We start from the raw sequence: 20,380 nt of genomic DNA on the forward strand, positions 1-20,380 counted from the left end.
TGATAAGACACATACCGTCCACCCCTATTGCACTCGACTTTCAGTACATTGTGCTGCTAGGGTGGTGACAAAACGCAAAAATAAACCCGGGACCAGCATGCTTATCTCTTGTTAGATTGTGTGTGCATTCAGAAGCGCTATTGCCTATGTTGTATTTGGTATCCCACGCGTTGCTTCGGAGAAAGAAACGTTGCAGACAAACGAAAATAGAAAAAAAAAAAAAGAACAAGTTTCTGGCCTGTTTGGTTTGCAAGGCCTCCGGTAACGAACACCTCTTCAATAACAATGTAATGCGAGGCGGACGTCTGTGCAAAGAAAAAAGAACAATCTAGAAGACCTGTACGAGGGTGTTACAGACAGTGTAGCGACGTTTAGCTGCGGCACAGCTTGTTTTGCTTTTCTTCTATTTCCCCTGCTTTTTTTAGCCGGTCATTGTAATCCTATAGTAATCTCCTTCTTGCGCGGACCGCCCGTTACCTGAAGGGAAGAAAACGAGGCTTTCCATTCGCTTCTTTATTTTGGACCCAGTAAGTCTCCGGAGCTGCGGGAGCCTTATGTGAAAGCAGTGTTGTACCCGTTACCGAAATATGGTATCGCGACAGCGATACTCGTTACTTGAGCAAAAAGTATCGAAATACCGATATCGATTATCGATCATTACTAAAAAAGTAGCGCGATACTTTGCACGATACTTTTGTTGGAAATACGAAGAAGATGCAACATCGGAATCTCGCTCACGTGAACACCCCAACTGTATAATAGCAAATTAGGAGAAGACAGTTTTGCAGCAAAAAAGACAGCATATCTATCATGTAGCTCGGACGCTTTGTTTGATTTTTATCAATAGCTGGTTCTCAAAGCTTTATTCTGTCATACAAGCAGGCCGTGGTCTGTCCGGCAGCTGCCAGCGGCCGATATGACAAATTACGTTAGTGTCAGTGTAGGTTAGTGTCATATATACCGTGGAGTTCAATCACCAAGGAAACCTACCCGAAGTTAACAATAGCACCGTATATGTAAGCGTGACTCAGTGCGACACAGCAGCTTAGCAGTGGATCTGCTAAGTGCTCTAAGTGGATCTGCTCTAATCTAATCTAATCCTCAACAACGTCCCTAAGAGTCAACAAGTCCATCCGACAATAATGGTGTGCAGAATTTGAATAGGTACTAAAGCCGCTCGTGAATATTTCTTGCACGTTAACGCTGTGTATAAATTTTCGAAATCACACGCGTTAGTCAGAACGCAAACTAACAGCATGACATTGCAAGCAAATTATCCATCGATAATTTGCGTGTACTACCGGTAGTACTTTCGACGTCCGCTATGAAATTTCTCTAATAAACATAACAAAAAACACACCCTGTAAAACTAAAACTGTTCGTTCGAACGCGAACCCATATGCTGTCAAGCTCGGAGCTTCAATTTCCACGCTCAATGATCAGACCAAGGTCGATTTGCCCTGAGCACACACATTAATCCCAAAGCCAAACATATTCCACCGTAAACACTATGAAACACTATGCCGAAACTTGTTGCCTCCCCCATAAACCCTATGCTTATTTCTTTCCACACACGCTGCTTTTGGGTTTATGCCCTGCTGTTTTTGCGATACGCCTTACTTTATTGCATTGCAATACCGTTATGTACTGGGGCAGGCTGGCAATGTGGTGCGAGGTGATATCAGGCTCATACCGTTTACTGCAGTAACAATACACAAGTGTGCATTAGCACCAAGCAACATACAATCCCCATTTTTTTCTTTCAATCATCATCATCATCAGCACCAAGCAACAAATTTATATCAACGGTGACAGTGCTTCATAAATATTAATCATAAATAAACGAGAATACGAATAATAAAAGACGTTGCTCGGCGATAATCTAACGTGAAGTGTAGGTGTTTTTTTTGGTTTTGTTTTTTTTAATACTGCCCACTCTCAAAAATTAATCCGAGATGTCCGTCGATATAACACTGTTAGCCCAGTTGAAGTTATATAGGCCTCCGCGTTTTCGCCATTTATTCCTGCTGATATTCGGCGGATGTTTTTCTGCATTTATATGTTCAGCCAAATTCGGATATTTAAGGCATTTCAAAACGCTTCCGCCAAATATAGAGGCCGAAAAATCGGCACCTATACGGACTAATGGACGGAGACTCTCCTTCCATTAGTCATTATAGGAGAGCAGCTCAGCAGGAGGACGCTGAGTGCAATGAATTTCCTTTCCTTTCTTGGAGTGTTCCACGTGCACTTGAACCCCCATTACCCACGGATAAATGGGATAAAAGTGTTACGAGGGACTGGGCATCCCTGGACTAGAGGCCAGCGCCTCCACAGTGCAGTATTCCCCGCATTCCACCTGGAAATGAGGTGAGGCAAAAACGAAAATGTTGCCCGGGAGGAAGAAAAGATTGTATCTCATTACGGCCGAAGTCTCATTACGGCCGATGTCTCAATACGGCCGAAAGTCTCAATACGGCCGATAATCCTTTAATCCCCAAGTGTCTCATTACGGCCAAAGTCTCAATACGGCCGAAGGCAGTCTCATTACGGCCGAAGATGTCTCATAACGGCCAAATGTCAAAATGTGTATTGTAACCTGCATTGATATGCAATGTCGCAGCCAGGTATGGATATATATTCAGCAGGGTATAAGCCATGCACTGTGCCCTTAGGGCCCTTATCATATTTATATACACATATTGCGAGACAAACGGTATGTTATCATACCACAGCACAATGCAACATATTGTGTAATGTGTACTCCCACAAGGTAGTGTAGGCTGTGAAGCAGGCTACTATGTGGAGTTAGCTACTTGTAGAGAGCTAGATGAATATTGGCTTTGTTGTGACGCTTTTGGAGCCATCCTACAGTCATTGGCCATGACAGAGCACCTATCTCAGTCGATGTCAGTTTATTTCCATTCGCCTTACAATGATACAATTCTTGCTTCTGGAATGAGTAAACCTGCAAGAAGCGATGGGCAACCATGAATAGGCTAGAATATTTAAAAACAACAACAACAACAAGCATTTGTCTCTACATGGCTCGTTTTAATGCGCACAAGCTGCACACGTGTTGATACGTGTCTGCTATTTCATACAAGGTTAACATAAATATTCATTTAGACAAAAGAATGACAAGCCTTAAAAATGTGACTTCCAGGTAAACACAGAGCATGACCATGATATGAATATAGGTTCAGTAGTTCATTCCCTTAATGGAAACATGTGAATATCAAATAGTAATACATTACAATTCATGAAATGATGCATGCATAACTTTCCATTTCTGGTTTCTTTTTTATAAAAGTAGTGCACGAATTAACATTCGTGCACTACTACAAAATTTCTCACTTCACAACAGAACCTTATGATGATCTTAACAGCTCACCTCTTCGCCAGGACTCCCTGGGCAGCAACATCCTATTAGCCATATTGTTGTTTTTCTTTTTCGGAATCTTTCGTGCAGCCACATACCATGCCTGGAATGGAAAACCAGCTATAAATAACAGTGTATTTGAATGACTTCCTCTTGAAGTATTTATTCTAATCAGATATGCTTTGTGCCTACTATGGTGCGCGAAGGCACATAAGTACAACATTTGCAGACGTTCGACGTAAGCAGTTCTTGGGGATCAATTCAAGTACGCCGACTTGCGCTTTTATTTTTGAAGAAATACGACGACAAATTTTAACAAATGAAATATGGCTCACAATGATACGAGTAAATGCTGCTGTACGGTGATGCATTATCGGTATCTTATCGTCTTCGAATAAATTTGTTGTTCCTAAACGCGCAACCAACTAGAAACGGCGCAAACCTACGAACGGATACCGAGTTACATCTATTACAGGCACTTCAGCTGTTTTGATTAATTTAAATTACTCTTATGAGAATCCAACTATGTGTGGACAGCACACTACTAAGACAGGCAATCTACGAAAGCATTACTCACCAGAATTCCTGCTTGACTTGGTCTTGGTCAACACTGCGCGATATACGTTGGGGCTGTGGCGATTCATTCAACTCGATTTTTACCGGAACAACAGGCGCTGCTCGAAAGACAACGACGGAAAATAGAGAGCCGCTATAAAGTCCGCTAATTTGCACATTACAGCACTACAAAGCGATATATGAACACATCGTAAACAGCAAGTCAACCACTCGCTCACACACACATGATGATGATGATGATGATGATAGTGGGGGCTATACCCTTTGTATCGGGCGGATAGCGCGTTTGGCCACGCGCTTCCTAGCCAAAAAATAAACATCAGATCACCTAACGTTAGTAAAAGAGTACGGTTAATAAAAAAGGAAACGTTCGCACTTCACATCACCGTTGGTCCACCATACGACTCACAGATGTCATCACTCGCACCTCGCCCAGTACAGCTCATATGCTTACACTGCTTACAACACTAGTACCCAAAGGAGGGAGTTTAGGGGCTTCTGACTGGGTGCGTTCTCCTCCTCTCCACCACATTTCCAAACGTTTTCTTGTTTGGTCTACAAATCTCTGTTCTCCGAAGCCCAGTGCCTCCGCCAGCAAGTTCGTCTCCGCTTCCGGAGACAACTTCGCGCAACTCAACACAATGTGCTCCACAGTTTCCGAGCTCTCCCCACAGGTGGCGCATCTCTCGTCCGTTGTGTCCATCGGCAGAGGGTTCTGCTGTCGCCTTATCCTTGCCCACCATTGCCTTGTTCGCAGAACTCCCGCCCGTGCCTCAAACAGAAGGGCGCTTCCCATTGAATTATCAAACAATAGCTTCTCGGTCTTTATCTCTGTTTTACCTTGTGCATAGGTTCGGAGCGCTGGTTTTGACTGGACAACTTTTAGCCAATTGTCTGTTTCCCACAGTTGGACTTGGTTTCTGATTTCGCGTCTTCCTATTCGAGTTTCGTCGGTTAGTGTCTTTTCAGGGATGCCTATGTCCCTCATAAGCTGGCGTGTCTTTTTCCTCCAGTTTGTGTAGGTGTCCGTGTAGATCATTCTTCTGTATACTTTATGTGGTATTGAGTCTTCTGGCATTGTTCTTATCCTATCTTCGTAGGTGATTTTTGCTTTAGCTTCTCGGGCTCCAAAATTCGACCAACCGACATCCCCTTGTATGGCTGCGATCGGAGCTGACCTATGTACGTTTAGGGCTGCCCGTCCTGCTTCTTTTTGTTTCCTGTCTAGGAAGCGAATAGTTGCTGACGAAATGGGCAACACTGCGTTCCCATAAGTGAGTCCCGGCACAGCCACAGTCTTCCATAGCTCCCGTAGAACCTCAAATCGATTAAAGGACCAGAGAGCCTTCGCCCGAAGCATTCCCAGGTACATAGTGGCTTTCCGCCGCAGTTCACTTTCGTGTTCTTTCAAGTATCCCACTTCATCTGTTATTACGATCCCCAGGTACTTAACTTTATGTGATTTCTCTACAGGATTCCTTTGCATTGTACAGCTTTGTATTCCATTTTCTTCGTCTGTATGGTTGTTGCTCCAGCTCATTACCCTGCTTTTAGTGTCACTAAATTTCAGACCCATTTGTTCCCCGCTTTGCGAACAGATGTTCATGAGATCTTGGAGCTCCTGCCTGCTGTTTGCCAGTAGTATGACGTCGTCTGCATAGATTGTTCCTGGTACCGTTTGCTTTATCTTTTGGCCTATATTCATGTACGAGATATCAAATCCTAATTGTGACTGCTCCAAGTTCTTCTCCAGTTGTGATATGTAAAGCATAAAGAGGAGTGGAGATAGCGGGCAACCTTGTCTTAATCCTTTGTTGATCTTAATCTCTTCTGTTCTGATTCCCTCCAAATTTCCTATTATCTTGTTATCAGCATAGATGTCTTGCAGAAGCTCCACCACGTCTCTCCCTATCTCCAGATCCTCAAGTTGCTGCCACAGGAGTGAGTGCTTAACGTTATCATATGCTTTTTCAATATCCAAAAAGCAAGCCCACAGATCTCTCTGTTCTTTTTCGGCGATCTCGATACACTGAGTGAGCACGAAAAGGTTATCTTCTATCTGCCTGCCATTCCGGAATCCAAACTGCAAGTTGCCGAGCAAGCCTCTCTCTTCCACCATCCTTTCCAATCTGCACTTGATTATTCTCATTAGGATCCTATACATGATTGATGTTACAGTGATGGGCCTGTAGGCTGTTAAATTATTCTTGTCCCCTTTTCCTTTATATACCAGTGTCACTAGGCTTGTTTTCCATTTCTCAGGAATGGATCTCTTCTCTAGCATTTCGTTAAGGAATCCTCTTAGCTCTTCCAGGCGTCGTCCTTTTAGGTTCTTTATGGCGGTTGCTGGGATACCATCCAATCCCGTTGCGGTGTTCATGGGAGTTTTCCCGATGGCTCTCTGTAATTCTGCAATAGTTATCGGTTCACATATTTCGCTGTTGCTAGGCATATCCCGGTGTTCTCCATTGTTGCTATTTAGCTCAAGTCGTCCCTCTGCAGTCTCACCACTTTGCTCCGTGAACATTGTAGACATATGATGTGTGAGATGGTCACGAATTTCCTTGGTGCTCAAAGCTCTATCTTCGAGTGGGTGTTGGATGGTTAGTCTTGGCTTTTCTCTTTTCTCACTCTCTTTTATAAACCTCCAGAACTTCTTGGGTCCGTCCCTCCCACTAGCGCGGATTTTCTGCAGGAGCCTTTCATTGAAGGCTTTCTGCTTCCGTTGTATAATTTCATTCGCTTGCTGTTTGAGGTCTCTGTATCTGTTCCAAGCCTGCTTTACTCTTTCCTTGTCTTCACCATGTGCGATGCTATGTCTATGATCCCTGCATGCAGTCTTCCTTTTCCTGATGGCCTCTTTCACTTCCTCATCCCACCATGATCTGTGGTGTGGTTTGGAAGGCTCCTTAGAGACCCTCTTAGTTTCAATTATTTGGGTAGCCCTGTCTGTCCACGTCGTGTAGTCATTATACAGTGTTGGGTCTTGCTCCCAATTCTGCATTATTTCCGTCATTTCTGCTTCAGATATGGTCTTTCTCTGCTGCCTTGATTCTGTGGTTTTTCTTGGCCGTTGGTTACCAAACTCTGCTATCATCGTTCTATGATCACTGCCCAAACTCATATCCCCCTCCTGGTCCATGTGCAGTTCTTTGAATGTATCCAACTGTCGGCGGGCCAGTAGGCAGTAATCTATGCTCGAACATTTATCGTTGAGTGTCCATGTGTAGGGCCTCAAGCCTGGCTGGATCAGGTTGGCTATGACTAGGTCCTGTCTATCAACAATTTCTAGAAGCCTTCGCCCATTGCTGTCACTTCTTCCATCTAGTTCCTCAATATGCGCATTAAAATCCCCCATGATCAGGAGTTCATGCGTTCTTTTAAGGTCATTAATATCTGATTCCAGACATCTAGCCATGAGTGTATTTTGCTCTTCTTGGTTTCCCGTCCACCAATATACTGTGCAGATTGCCAGTTTCCTATTGCTTATCACAGTTTCCATCCACATATGCTCCCTGCATTTGGGTTTGAGTCTTTGCCAAACCTTGTTTTTTCCTCCCAGGAAACCTATTCCTCCTCCTCTTCGCTCTCCTTCCTCTCTATTTAAACCTTCCCAGGTATATCCTTCCATATTTGGTGGGATTTCCTTGCCCCGGAGGTGTGTCTCGGCCAGAAGAAATGCGGTTAGTTCCTCTGCTTGTATCACTTCTGCAAGTTCCTGCCATTTTCTTTCGTTGCGTCCCCCATTCATGTTCAAAAAGCCAATTCGCAATTGTTCATGTGTCCTGTTTTTCCTTCTTCCGTTTCTCTGCCTCCTCTTCCTCTGTCTGTTCTGTTCCCATCTCCGCCGCCTTGTTCTCGTCCTTCCCTGGTTTACCGATGTTTGCTCTATTACCATCTCCCGCGTCTCCAACCTCGTTCGTTCCTCTGTAATTCCATCAGGGCCTGGCCAATCATTTGGAACACTTGCCTGTAGGTTCCTGGCTGGGACGGCCTCCTCGGATTCCTCACATATTGTCCTTGTCCCATGCCTAAAAAAATTTCTACCTTACGAGCCAACCAGTTGCCCAGCATGTCACCACCTTCTCTGGTGAGGTGAATGCCCCAGAAGCCCCCGCCCTGACATTTTCTCGTGAGCCAGCCAAGGTCCAAGAAGCTTACTCTATTTCCAAGATCTGAGCACATCATCATTATATCCTGGTTTAACTTTTGTATAGTTGGAAAAACTATATCTGCATTGTCTCCATCTGTCACCCTGGGCACTGCACATACTTCACATATTACGTTTGGGTATCTTGCTAGCCATTGCCCAAAAGTGGCCTTCATGGCTTCTACTACGCCATGATGTGTTTTGTCATTCAAGATATCCACTAGTCCCACATGAATAATGACCAGTGTCTTCTCTGTTCCCTGTTCCAATCTTTTCTCCACCTCTTTGAGCAGACCAGCTGTACTAGCCCCTGGAACACCCACAACCTCTACCCTCCTGTCATATCCTAGTCGAGTGAGAATGGGAGTCTTTGTTCGCTGTATGTTGGAATCTCCAGCTATGATGATGCGGCGTTCCTGTGTGGCATTGACGGCCTGTTCCTGAGCTGGACTTTTCGGTGATCCTGTCGCCTCCATGGTCTTTGGGGAATCTATTTCAGGGTCCTTTTGTCGTGACTCTCTTCTCCTTGTGCTTCGATATACCACCTCTGACCATCTTTCTTCCTGTACCCCCGTGCCCAGGTATTCTCCTAGTTCCGCTTCGGTTGGGCTTCTTGTAGTCTGCTCCCCCTTTGTGCACGCAGGTGTTGCCTGATCAATGTCTAGTGCGTCCTGGCTCTTTGGTGCTGAGTTTCCTTCCCCTATTTTTGGATCTACTTGCCCTGATTCCGTCTTCTCCCCAGGTTGGATGTCTCCTCCTTCCCTCTCAGAGCCTGAGTTTGAGCTTGATCTCCCACACATGCATGTCTTTGTCTGGAGCTCGTTCACTTCTTCTTGAAGTTGTTTTCGCTTCCCCTGTTCCTCCTCCAGCAGGAGGGTCCACCTCTTCTCAGTCTCCTGCAGGTGCTCCTTGATCATTCTCATGTCCTCTTCTAGACGTTTTCTCCGATTTTGTTCGTCCTGTAGGAGGCGTTTCATTTCCTCGGCGACCACCTCGATCTGGTCACAGAGCTTGCACTTGTATGTGGCTCCCTCCGCCTCGGACATATTTTGAAACGGGGTTTCTCCCATGTAGGCCCACCGGTTGCATTTCTCGCATTGTACCATGTCCATCTCTGTAGTCTGCTTTCCCATTGCCTCTATTTGCCTACACACTGTACCGGATGATCACGCTTTCACTATCTGACGGTGATCCGCCTGGGTGGTTCCCTTTACCGCACAGCTGTACTTATCACTATTTACAGATCACCACATAAATCACAGGGGATAGGTTCTCAAACTGCCAATACCGAACTTCGTCACACTGTCCCTATCCGACGGCGAACCGCCTGAATGAATCCTTCTACTCCACAGCTATATCACAATTGCTTCCAAGCCCCACATAAGACACATCCCAGTCACTGCCAACACCATAAATTGTGTAGGATGGATCACTTTCGCTTCACCACGCAAACAATTTCGCATCACCCGCCATCGCCGGCCCGAAAAACGAGGAGACACAAGAACACAAGAAACACACAAAACACAAGAAACGAGGTACCCAACGTTGCTAGACACCATCCGAACTCCGAAGTGAGAAGTAGCAAAACAACAAGATATCAAAACACGAAAGGAAGAGTATTGATCCCCCCTCCTTCTATAGCATGCAAAACGTGATTTGCGCTGAGATGAACATATATGTTCATGACGCGAGTAATTTGCACTTTTCACTGATCCAAAGGAGGTCACGTGGGATTGCTCGACGCTTGTGAAATCAACAATGAAAATGGCGAAACGAAACTTGTGAATCGTGCATTTGCTCTTCATGGTAGCTGCCAAAAAATCGAATCAAACTTATGGGACACTGGATTACAGGTATGTTGGCATCTTTTTCATTCCTGCATATCATTACACTATGCGTGAATACATGGTGTCATGTCATGGGTGTCATGTCTCACGATGCTGGGGAAGTAGTTGCAAGGGGAAGTGTGCATGGTTCTAGACTTTTAATTTTTGATCGCGTAATCGAAATATCGGCACCTCTCGCATTGTGGCTTGCATGTGACCAACCAAGTGCTGTTCCCTTACTAGCGCTTCCTACAAACGACAAAACGAAACATGTGGGAATGTATATTTTTGATTACTCATATGTAACAAGAAAATGTATCGTTTTCAGGTTGCTGCGACTACTCCATGTGCCCGCAATTGTCTTGCGTGTATGATTACACTAACGGCGTCGCCCACCACGGCGGAAGTGTTTTGCGTACACGCGTTTCAGCATGAAGCCTGCAAGTAACATCTGATGTTTACCCTTCGGATATTCTGAATTTACATATTGTAGCTTAGAAGAATTCCGAATGCCCAGAGTGACACACACTTTTAACATTGTGACATCAGTGCAATGGCATAAGCTCTAATGTAGTGCCCCACGAAAATGAACAAGGGGTAGTGGTTTATCCAGAATCCCAAGCACGAGAAGGGTGTTGGAAAAAATTGTTGGAATAGTTACGTCATTACAGCTTAACATATCATTACAGACATATCTGAAGCTGAAATCGCAAGGGCACCCCCTGTAGGGGGTGCACAGGCAAAAAAGTTAGGGGGGGGTCTGGATAAAGCACTGACGAGGGGGACTCCTCCACCCCATGTCAAGCCTCATAAAACACCTCCTGGAATAGTTTCCTGGCAGCTGCATTGTTATGACGTAATTGACATTGTTGTCCATAATTCTTGAATATGTTTCGAATATATGAAAAAAAAAGTCTGCTTGACAGCATATGTCTTATAGTCATCATCAAACAAGAGCATATGTCATTTTGTTCAGTGGCTTATGTACTTTTTTGTAAATTTCAGGTGGACGTAAATTGTAGAAGGCAGCTAGTGGGGGAGAAGATCATGGTCATAGGTCATGTGACTCCTGGAGCTCCCAGTGGGTTCCCTTGTGGAGTACTTTTCAGAACACACACACACACACACAGTTTGCTCACAGAACCAACGAGTAGGATGGTGTTTGAATACTGAGAGAAAATGGCGTAACACATACAAATATCGTGTGACACATATGACAATAAAAACATTTTTCACGAGGGATGCATGAAACACTGTCGCAATATTGTGTGCATGAACCATTGTGTGTGACACAAGCCCTGGGGGCACACCGCCTCGGACACATTTTGGGAAGCATAAAACACAGTATATACAGAGCTACTATGGTGGATGCTTCTTTTTTCTTTTTGGCCGTTATGAGACATCTTCGGCCGTAATGAGACTACCTTCGGCCGTATTGAGACTTTGGCCGTAACGAGACACTTGGGGATTAAAGGATTTTCGGCCGTAATGAGACTTTCGGCCGTAATGAGACTTCGGCCGTAATGAGACTCGGGCCGTAATGAGATGTTACCGAAGAAAATGCAATCGGGTTCGACACGTAGCACCATATACGACAGTAAAATTCGGAGTTTTTCGGAATGTGCCGCACTTTCATTTCTTCCATACGCATATCCATACGCTAAGAGAGAGAATATTCACCGGGTGGCGCAACCGGCCAGAAATAATGGCGGAGCCGCGTTGACACGAAGCACGCCGTTGTTCTGCTGGTGAAACTGGAGAGTGTAGTTCTATAGAGGATAATAATGTAATCAGTAAAGTAATAGAGAAAAACGACGACGCGCATGAGCAACTACTTTCGCCGAAAGTTACAGCAGTTCTTCGAAAGGCTTTTCGTCTAATATCCTTTCACACGAAAGGAGTCCCGACGAGCTCACGTTTCTTCCCAGCAAGCCGCAGCGCGCGCATATCGAGTGACGCCCATTGTCATCTTGGCGTTGTCTGAGAAAACATTCTGGTCGACAGTCTGCGGCGACCACCAGATATTCTCGTGTTTGCGGAGGCATGTTACTATATTTGGTTCCAGCTCCCGCTAGTGGGACAACAATGGGAAGAGACACGACCGTGGGCACAACCAACGGCACAACTCGATTGACAGTGACGTACTTAGCTGCGTCTCCATTACCAGCCTATACCAAGAGGGTCAGTTGACAGTGGACTTTGTCGTAGTGGACTGTTTCAGGGTATCAGAAGACTCTGGGGGAATGAAATGACGCGTGCGCACGTCAACCAGGAGGTACACACCCCACGTGCGATCGGTGACTGCGTTTCGTGTGTTTTCGAGTAATGTTGAGCGCTGTCACGGTGAATTAATATATCGGCTGTGCTTTTTACTGCACCTCAGTTGTATGGAATGCCAGACTTTATTTTCTATTTCATTTTTTTTTCCGAACGCTGTGTACGTCGGCAAAGAGATATTTACGCCACCGATGTTATGTGACAGAATACTGCCACACGCCGCTCCAATCAAAGGTTCATCGAATACCCTTCTCTTGTCAACTACCCTTCTGCCGTGGAAAGTATTTTCGCATTTTTGGGGCAGAATTGCGTCGAAAAGGAATTCGTGGGAAAAAATTCACGAGAGAGGTTGGAGGCACTGTTTGACCGTAAAGTAGTAGAGGCTTAATCTCGGAAATTTTACCTATTCAATAGCCTGAGCCGTCAGTACTCTTACTTCGCAGTTTTCATTGCAACCGCACTCATAGTTTTTTTTTTTTAGAAAATTAAAATTGGAAATAATTGCGGGCAACACTGTGTCGAAGTGGTCACCAAATGAGCATTGCTCGTCAGGTACGGCGGCGAAACTACATTACATGGGGACAACACTGGGTCCAAAACTACGTGTCGGGTACGTAGCCGTTAGGAGTAACAAATCAGTCGGGAACATAGATCACAGTTGCTCGACGAATTGGGCATTATTTCCCACGAGACGTCGCACCGGGCCGTTTCACCGCAATTTTGCTAACAAATTAAAAATATTAAGTGCTCTCTGTCACACACACACACACACACACACACCTATATATATATATATATATATATATATATATATATATATAAGTATATATATATAAGTTGAAATAAACGAATGCGGTTGACCACGAAAAATAAAGGTATTCAATAAAGATCAGAAGTGGAGACGGTGCTTCTACAGGACAAGGAATAAAAGGGGAACTTTATTAAAAACTAAGAGGGAGTATTCGACGTTTCGACAGCAGCGCTGTCTTCAACAGGAATGGGATATTATGGTGACGCAAGACAATTGCAAAGAATGAGAGGGAAATATGTACAATGGGAGAGGGCAGCACACGTGTTTTGTTAAACAAAGGTAAAAGGGTACAATGAATCACAGGCAGTCATATTCTTCGCCGGAGGGCAATGATTTCATGGGGTGACCAACCGGGGAGTCTGAAAGAGATACAAAAGAGTGTATGTATTTTGAGAGAATTAGGAATTTAGGTTGCGAACTGTTGAGAGGACGCCGGGGTCCTCGTTAATCTGGCTTTTAAATTTGTAGATCAGGAACGATTCCCTTTGTTCTCTAAGGCGTTGGGATGGAAAACCCGATTGCAGAACGAAAATGGCTATGTCGTTAATTGAGTGGCCGGGTTTACTAAAATGTCGAGACACTGGCAGATTAGGTTTCTTTGATACGTCGGACCTGTGGTTGTTGAATCGGATTCTGAAGGATGTAGCTGTTTGACCGATATATTGGGCCTTGCACTCATTGCATTGAAGGAGATAAAGGACGTTAGAAGAGTTACAGTTAAATGGACCATTAATTTTTGTGCGATAGCTGGAATTTGTGCTTTCTACTCTGGTAGCAGTTTGCATTAATTTACAGATCTGGCATCTGCAGATCTTACTTATGATCTTACTTACTTTACATATCTGGCATCTTACTTATGAAAGGAGTGGAAAATTCCCGCGAGGACTGCAGATTCGTAAGATATCTACGTTTCCTCTTAACCAAAACCTGGAAAAAGAGTGGCTATCAACCCTGCACAATACGTCCCTAGCCCTAACCAAAATACTAATTATGCAGTGTCAAGATACAATCAATTCCCTGTCAGATAATAATAATAATTGGGTGTTTACGTCGCGAGACAACTGAGATCATAAGCGACGCCACAGCGGTCGGTCTGTGGATTGCTTTTGCCCACCTGAGGGTTCTTTAACGAGCGATGAAAGCTCATCACACGGCACCCCGTAAATTCCCTGTCAGAGAAGGCAAACACCGTCGCAAACGCAACCACCTTATCTGAGTCTCATAGAGCAGAACTAGACGAGTCCTTTCAAAAGAAACGAGTGAGCCTAAAACTACAGAAAGAGAAAAAGCTCACTCGGGATAACATACAACATCATACCGCCGATAACACAGCCTCCAACGCTCCCAATTTCTTGTCCACTTCTGCCGTAGCCTCAAACCCTAATCTGCAGCACGCCCCTGAAACGCGTCTAAGTAATAATTCCCCTCCAATGCGTGATGCCGACCGACTACCAAAAGATCGTAACGTCATCAACCTTTCTTCCCGTGAACTTACGAACTCCGATCGTTCCCTACTTGGTAAAGGATTATCGTTCTGCCCTAATGATGCAAGAGTGGATGAATACCAGTTACATGTAGATCTTGATAACTTTGCCCGGAGGCTACGGCTTGCAGAATACTTTCATGAAAAGACAGAGTCGAACGGTAATCCGTTTCGTATAAAATCAGAGTTCACTCCAGAACCTAACCGAGATAAAACCCTTGATTTGTACATTAAAGCAGTTCAGAAGGATATCTTCCGTGCGTATCAGGACAGCGCAAAACGCAAACTCAGGTACAACCTCACTAAGCAGGAGCAAGAAAGCTTGTCGGCATTAGAGAACGACAAGGATATCGTAATTAAGAGGGCAGATAAAGGAGGCGCGATAGTTGTAATGGATAAACAATCATACGTTACAGAAGGCCTCCGCCAACTTCAGTGCGCGGAATTTTACAGATCTCTCGAAACCGACCCTACCCCCGAAATTAGTGCCAATGTAACCAAAGTCCTAACAAGATTAAGAAACGCCAAGAAGATTGACGAGAGCTTGTACCAGTATTTACTCCCAAAGGACCCTAGGCCTGGTAGATTTTACATGCTCCCCAAGATACATAAGCCGGGTAACCCCGGAAGGCCGATTGTTTCCTGTAATGGTACAGCCACTGAGAATCTTTCATCATTCGTGGATCATCTCCTCAAGCCCATCCCGTCTAAATTCGACTCATACGTTAAGGATACCAACCATTTCCTTCAAGATATACGTAAAATAAACGTTCCCCCTAACTGTCTGTTAGCAACCCTAGATGTCACTTCCCTGTATACTAACATTCCTCACTCAGATCAGATGGAATAGCAGCAGCAGAATGTGCATTTAAGAATCAACCCGATCAGGGTTATGATACGTCCGTCCTCACTGAACTCCTGAATCTGATCCTAACATGCAATAACTTCGAATTCGACGACAAACACTACATACAGGTCAATGGTACAGCAATGGGAACAAAAATGGCTCCTAACTATGCAAATATCTTCATGGCATCCTTGGAAGAACCGTTCCTCAGCAATTGTGCACTGAAGCCACTCCTATTTAAGCGATTCCTAGATGATATATTCATTATTTGGCCCCACTCCGAATGCGACCTTCAGTTGTTTGTTAAGGACTTTAACCAAGTACATCCCCAGTATTAAATTTACATTCAATTACTCCTCCTCAGCTGTTAATTTTCTGGATGTGGAAGTTAAACTACATAATGGAATCATAACCACCAGTCTATATCGAAAGCCTACCGACTCCCAACAGTATCTATCGTTCCAGAGTTGCCATCCCAGACACACTAAGCTAGCTATCCCTTATAGTCAGGCGCTGCGTAACCGGAGAATATGTTCTAACGATGATGAACTAGACAATCATCTTGAGAGCCTTGAAGAAACTTTCGCAGATAAAAAATATCCTAATCAGGTCGTAAAAGATGCCATAGCCAGAGCTAGATCAACCGATCGAGAGAACCTATTCCAAACACAGCCCCGAGCCGATAAGAATTCTTCGGTAAACCTCACTATTAGCTTCAACGGTTATGCCCCGGACGTAAACCGCATACTTAAACGGCACTATGCAATCCTCACCCAATCTGACCGCATGAGTCAGGTGTTCCCGGAACCACCCCGCGTTACTTATCGTCGAGCAAGGAACATCCAAGACAGACTTGTGAACGCCAAGTTAAACAAGCCCTCGGAACACAACGGTTGTCAACCATGCAACGGACGCAGATGCCAGATCTGTAAATTAGTGCAAACTGCTACCAGAGTAGAAAGCACAAATTCCAGCTATCGCACAAAAATTAATGGTCCATTTAACTGTAACTCTTCTAACGTCCTTTATCTCCTTCAATGCAATGAGTGCAAGGCCCAATATATCGGTCAAACAGCTACATCCTTCAGAATCCGATTCAACAACCACAGGCCCGACGTATCAAAGAAACCTAATCTGCCAGTGTCTCGACATTTTAGTAAACCCGGCCACTCAATTAACGACATAGCCATTTTCGTTCTGCAATCGGGTTTTCCATCCCAACGCCTTAGAGAACAAAGAGAATCGTTCCTGATCTACAAATTTAAAAGCCAGATTAACGAGGACCCCGGCGTCCTCTCAACAGTTCGCAACCTAAATTCCTAATTCTCTCAAAATACATACACTCTTTTGTATCTCTTTCAGACTCCCCGGTTGGTCACCCCATGAAATCATTGCCCTCCGGCGAAGAATATGACTGCCTGTGATTCATTGTACCCTTTTACTTCGAAACGTCGAATACTCCCTCTTAGTTTTTAATAAAGTTCCCCTTTTATTCCTTGTCCTGTAGAAGCACCGTCTCCACTTCTGATCTTTATTGAATACCTATATATATATATATATATATATATATTGTTATGCTGGGTTTACAATCAACAAGTTGTTAACCTATACGCCGTCAAAATAAACTTCCCGTCTGCTGCCTTACGGTACCTTTCAGCCCATATCACTGCCGATGTCGATCTTCTCTCTCGTGAGTACACGGAGTGTGTGAATTGATGTGTGAGCAAAGCTATATCAGTTCAGTATTTGAATGCCGTTACTTCTGTTCTGTGGAAAGGGTATCCGTCAACGTACTAAAATGCTAGCCATTACCATCTTTTTTTTTAAATTCAGTATTAGCGCCGCGAAGCAACTGTGGCTGTGAGCGGCGTACAGATGTGAACATATGGAGAGAGGACAGCAGGAAGGAGTGGGGGACAGGGGGGTTAGTATGCGTCCTGGGCCGACTTCAGGCGGAACTGTGCCGACATTCGTCTGGAAAGTCTTAGGAAAACCCAGGGGAAACATCAGACAGCACAGCCCGTGGTAGGATTCGAACCCACCACCTCCCAGTCTTCAGCACGACCTTGGCTATCACCAACGAGCGGGACGCCCTCGCCACTACCAGAGATCGAAAACAGCGTATATTTAAAGCACTTAACGTCGAAGGTGTTACGCGCCATATGAACGGACACATTCTGGGAAGCTTTAGTTCGTGACTATTGGGGGCACGTGAAAAACGCGAAAAATAGTTTATAAAAAAGTGAGGATTGCAACTGGATTGGAAAAGAAAGAAAAATATGGAGAGTACATACGTTTAGTAGCAAATGCTAAAAAGAGGAAGAGTACGGAGCAGAGAAGAGTATATAGGGAGGAGACTATAATGTTTAAGGCTATTTGACAGCAACCGTATATATGTTCAGGGAACCAGCGAATGGTATAAGGCAGGGTTCTCAAAACACGCGGGCCGCATGTGGCCTGCGATGACCTATTCCGTGGCCTGCGGGCCCTTGGCCTGACCACCAAAGAGAAGGAGGGTACCCTCTCAAAAAAAAAAAAAAAAATTAATGAAGAATTAGGAATAAAAGGAGATTTTCAGGCATTATTTTCAGCCTTGTCTGGCGTAGCGCCGCCCCTGTTCATGTTAGGCAGAATTTTCGCATGTGAGCACTTCTTGTGGCTCGTGAACCTAACCAAGTTATGGACACAGCAACCTGCTCTTCGCGTACACTTTGGTAAACTACCACTGTAACTATCGTGAGGATTAAGGTGGGTTCATCTAAATTCTAGGCTAATCTAAATTTTAGAAATACACACGAAACGGTTATGTACAAAGGCCATCGTATTTAATTTTCTAGGAGTGATATTAAAGTAGCAAACCCGAAGGCGTCCATTGTCAATAATGTCAGCTAGCTCTTTCTCTCCGATTTTTTCATTTCTTCTTCCAACTTGAAACTGTAAGCAAAGGCGGGCTAGAGTGTGTAAATACGAGATAATTTCAGTGCGCCTGAACATTGTCATAATCGTTTGTGAAGTACTACGTACTTTTCTCGAATCGTTTTTCATATTTTCAGTACCCGATTTGAAAGGCAGCTTAGTTATTTCTCTTGGTGTGTCAAGTGGACTTTTTCAGTCATGAATTTTGCACACACCGCCCGGCTCCACAATTACTACACCGTTACTGTTTTCTGTGTTAATCTTTTTTATGTTATGATATATATATATAAGGTTCTTCTATGTAATTACCGCCATTTCTTTTCTGTGTGGCCCTCCATGATGTGGTCTCAGATCACTGCGTCCCGTGACTCAATTTCAGTTTGAAGCCCTTGGTATAAGGCGTCCGCTGTGAGCGAATGTCAAACTATAGTTCTTCTCCCTTTCTAACGTAACTATTTTAACGTAGAACTGCACTCTAAAATCGGTACCTTATAACGTACCTTCTATCGAGCTGTGCCTGGTAAATATAAGGTACATCAGTGCTTTTCCGCAGTTGCTTTAAGAGGTACTGGGCGAGACAAAGGATCTCGCTTTGTATGTATGAGGTACAAGCATATTTATGGCGTACACGGTCAGTTTATGAGGTACCGTGTCTCGTACCGTATAAAGCAGTACCTCTTGCGCAAAATCTTATTGTGCTTTCCGCTGCTTTCAGCACTTCTTGCGTTCAAGTAACGCCCCAAATGGTTCGATGCAGTCAGTGCATGTACATTGCTCAGACTCGGAGATAAAGATTAGCTGTTGATTTACAACCATGATTGTTTCATTCACGGCAGATGATAAAACGTTCCCTGTCTTTGTCGTCAGACAAAGAGCCTCAACCGTGGTACTGTTGGGGACACGGTTGTCTAAAATCTCCAGCCCGTGGGCGAGCATTCCCCTATCGGCGATGTCGCGCACGAAGGAACTATACCATTACAGTCTCCGAGGTAAGGCCACGCAGCGCCGCCTGTCGGGATGGAGTACCATATCGCATTGTCAGCGTCGTCTGCTAGGGAGAGCAGTTCAGCGCGGTCTCCCCTGGAGGAGGGTATTGGTATAGTTCCTTCATGCGCGACATGGCCGATAGGATATCGCTCCGCCACGGGCTGGCGATTTTAGACAACCGTGTCCCCAACAGTACTTTTGTTTAACTTGTCTGCGTTTGTTTCAAGTATATTACGAACACTGGCTAGACAGTGAGCAAGGAAGATACCGTTCTGTATATGTGATGTTTATTGCTTATTGGGTATTAACATTGATATCATAGAAAGAGATTGAACTCCCTCCGTGTGTTCGTGAAGGAGGCAGGTATTCTTTTGGCCAACATGAAAACTAAAAGAAAAAGAACATTCCGGAACACATAAGCTATCGACGAACCCACAAGCCACACCTTCCAATGGTTTCATGAGGCCAGGCGGGTCAGTTCTTTATTTTTGCTTTATCTTGCCTCATATCTAGCGAATCGAACCTTTGATACCTACGGAAGAAACATGCGTTATAAGTGCAGCCGCGTCCCCGTGTGAAAGTTATTTGTGATCAGGTAGCCACTGTCTTCGCACGGTTAAGTTGACCGGTAAGGGACATGGAAAGGCCGTGAAGATGTAGCTGCTCATGGTAAGTTGCTCTTTAACGTTGTTCATTTCGGCTACAACTACGTGCATGCCGTTTCCCAAAACGTGCATGTGTAGGGTGAGCGTAGTGAACGGTAGCTTGCCAGAGTGCGTATGCGATTGTATTGAGAGTTGTAACAACCAAGACGCGTTCCACGTCAGTGTATTATTTCAGATGAAGGAACGAATAACCGAGAGACACCGTGCTCTCGGTGTCTCTCGGTTATTCGTTCCTTCATCATCATGCACCAGTTAGTCTGCGCCCTATCTCTTTTATTATTTCAGGCTTGTCTAGTGCTGAAGGTTATCGTCCCAGTTGTAGCGCTGAAATATTTATCGATGTAGCTACAGTGGCGCGTGCACTTGACTTAACCAGCGGAACGCGTGTCATCGGGCGCTGATAGACAGCTGGAAACGAGATTGGGATGATCCACTATCCCGTTGAAGGGAGGGTCGGTAC

At 44.7% G+C, this 20,380-nt stretch overlaps 1 protein-coding gene and 1 long non-coding RNA gene across 2 annotated transcripts in view; one reads left to right on the forward strand and one right to left on the reverse strand.

The window, feature by feature from the left end:
• Positions 1–20,380, reverse strand: part of LOC135378282 (atrial natriuretic peptide receptor 2-like) — a 765,968-nt gene that overhangs the window by 457,581 nt on the left and 288,007 nt on the right. The gene's annotated exons all lie outside the window — the stretch shown is intronic.
• LOC135399279 (uncharacterized) lies at positions 9,881–11,037 on the forward strand. Its single transcript, XR_010424234.1, has 3 exons — positions 9,881–9,961; positions 10,263–10,378; positions 10,940–11,037. It is a non-coding gene; the product is annotated as an uncharacterized LOC135399279 (long non-coding RNA).

Source organism: Ornithodoros turicata, chromosome 1, assembly GCF_037126465.1.
Source record: "Ornithodoros turicata isolate Travis chromosome 1, ASM3712646v1, whole genome shotgun sequence".
Classification (NCBI taxonomy): Eukaryota; Metazoa; Arthropoda; class Arachnida; order Ixodida; family Argasidae; genus Ornithodoros; species Ornithodoros turicata.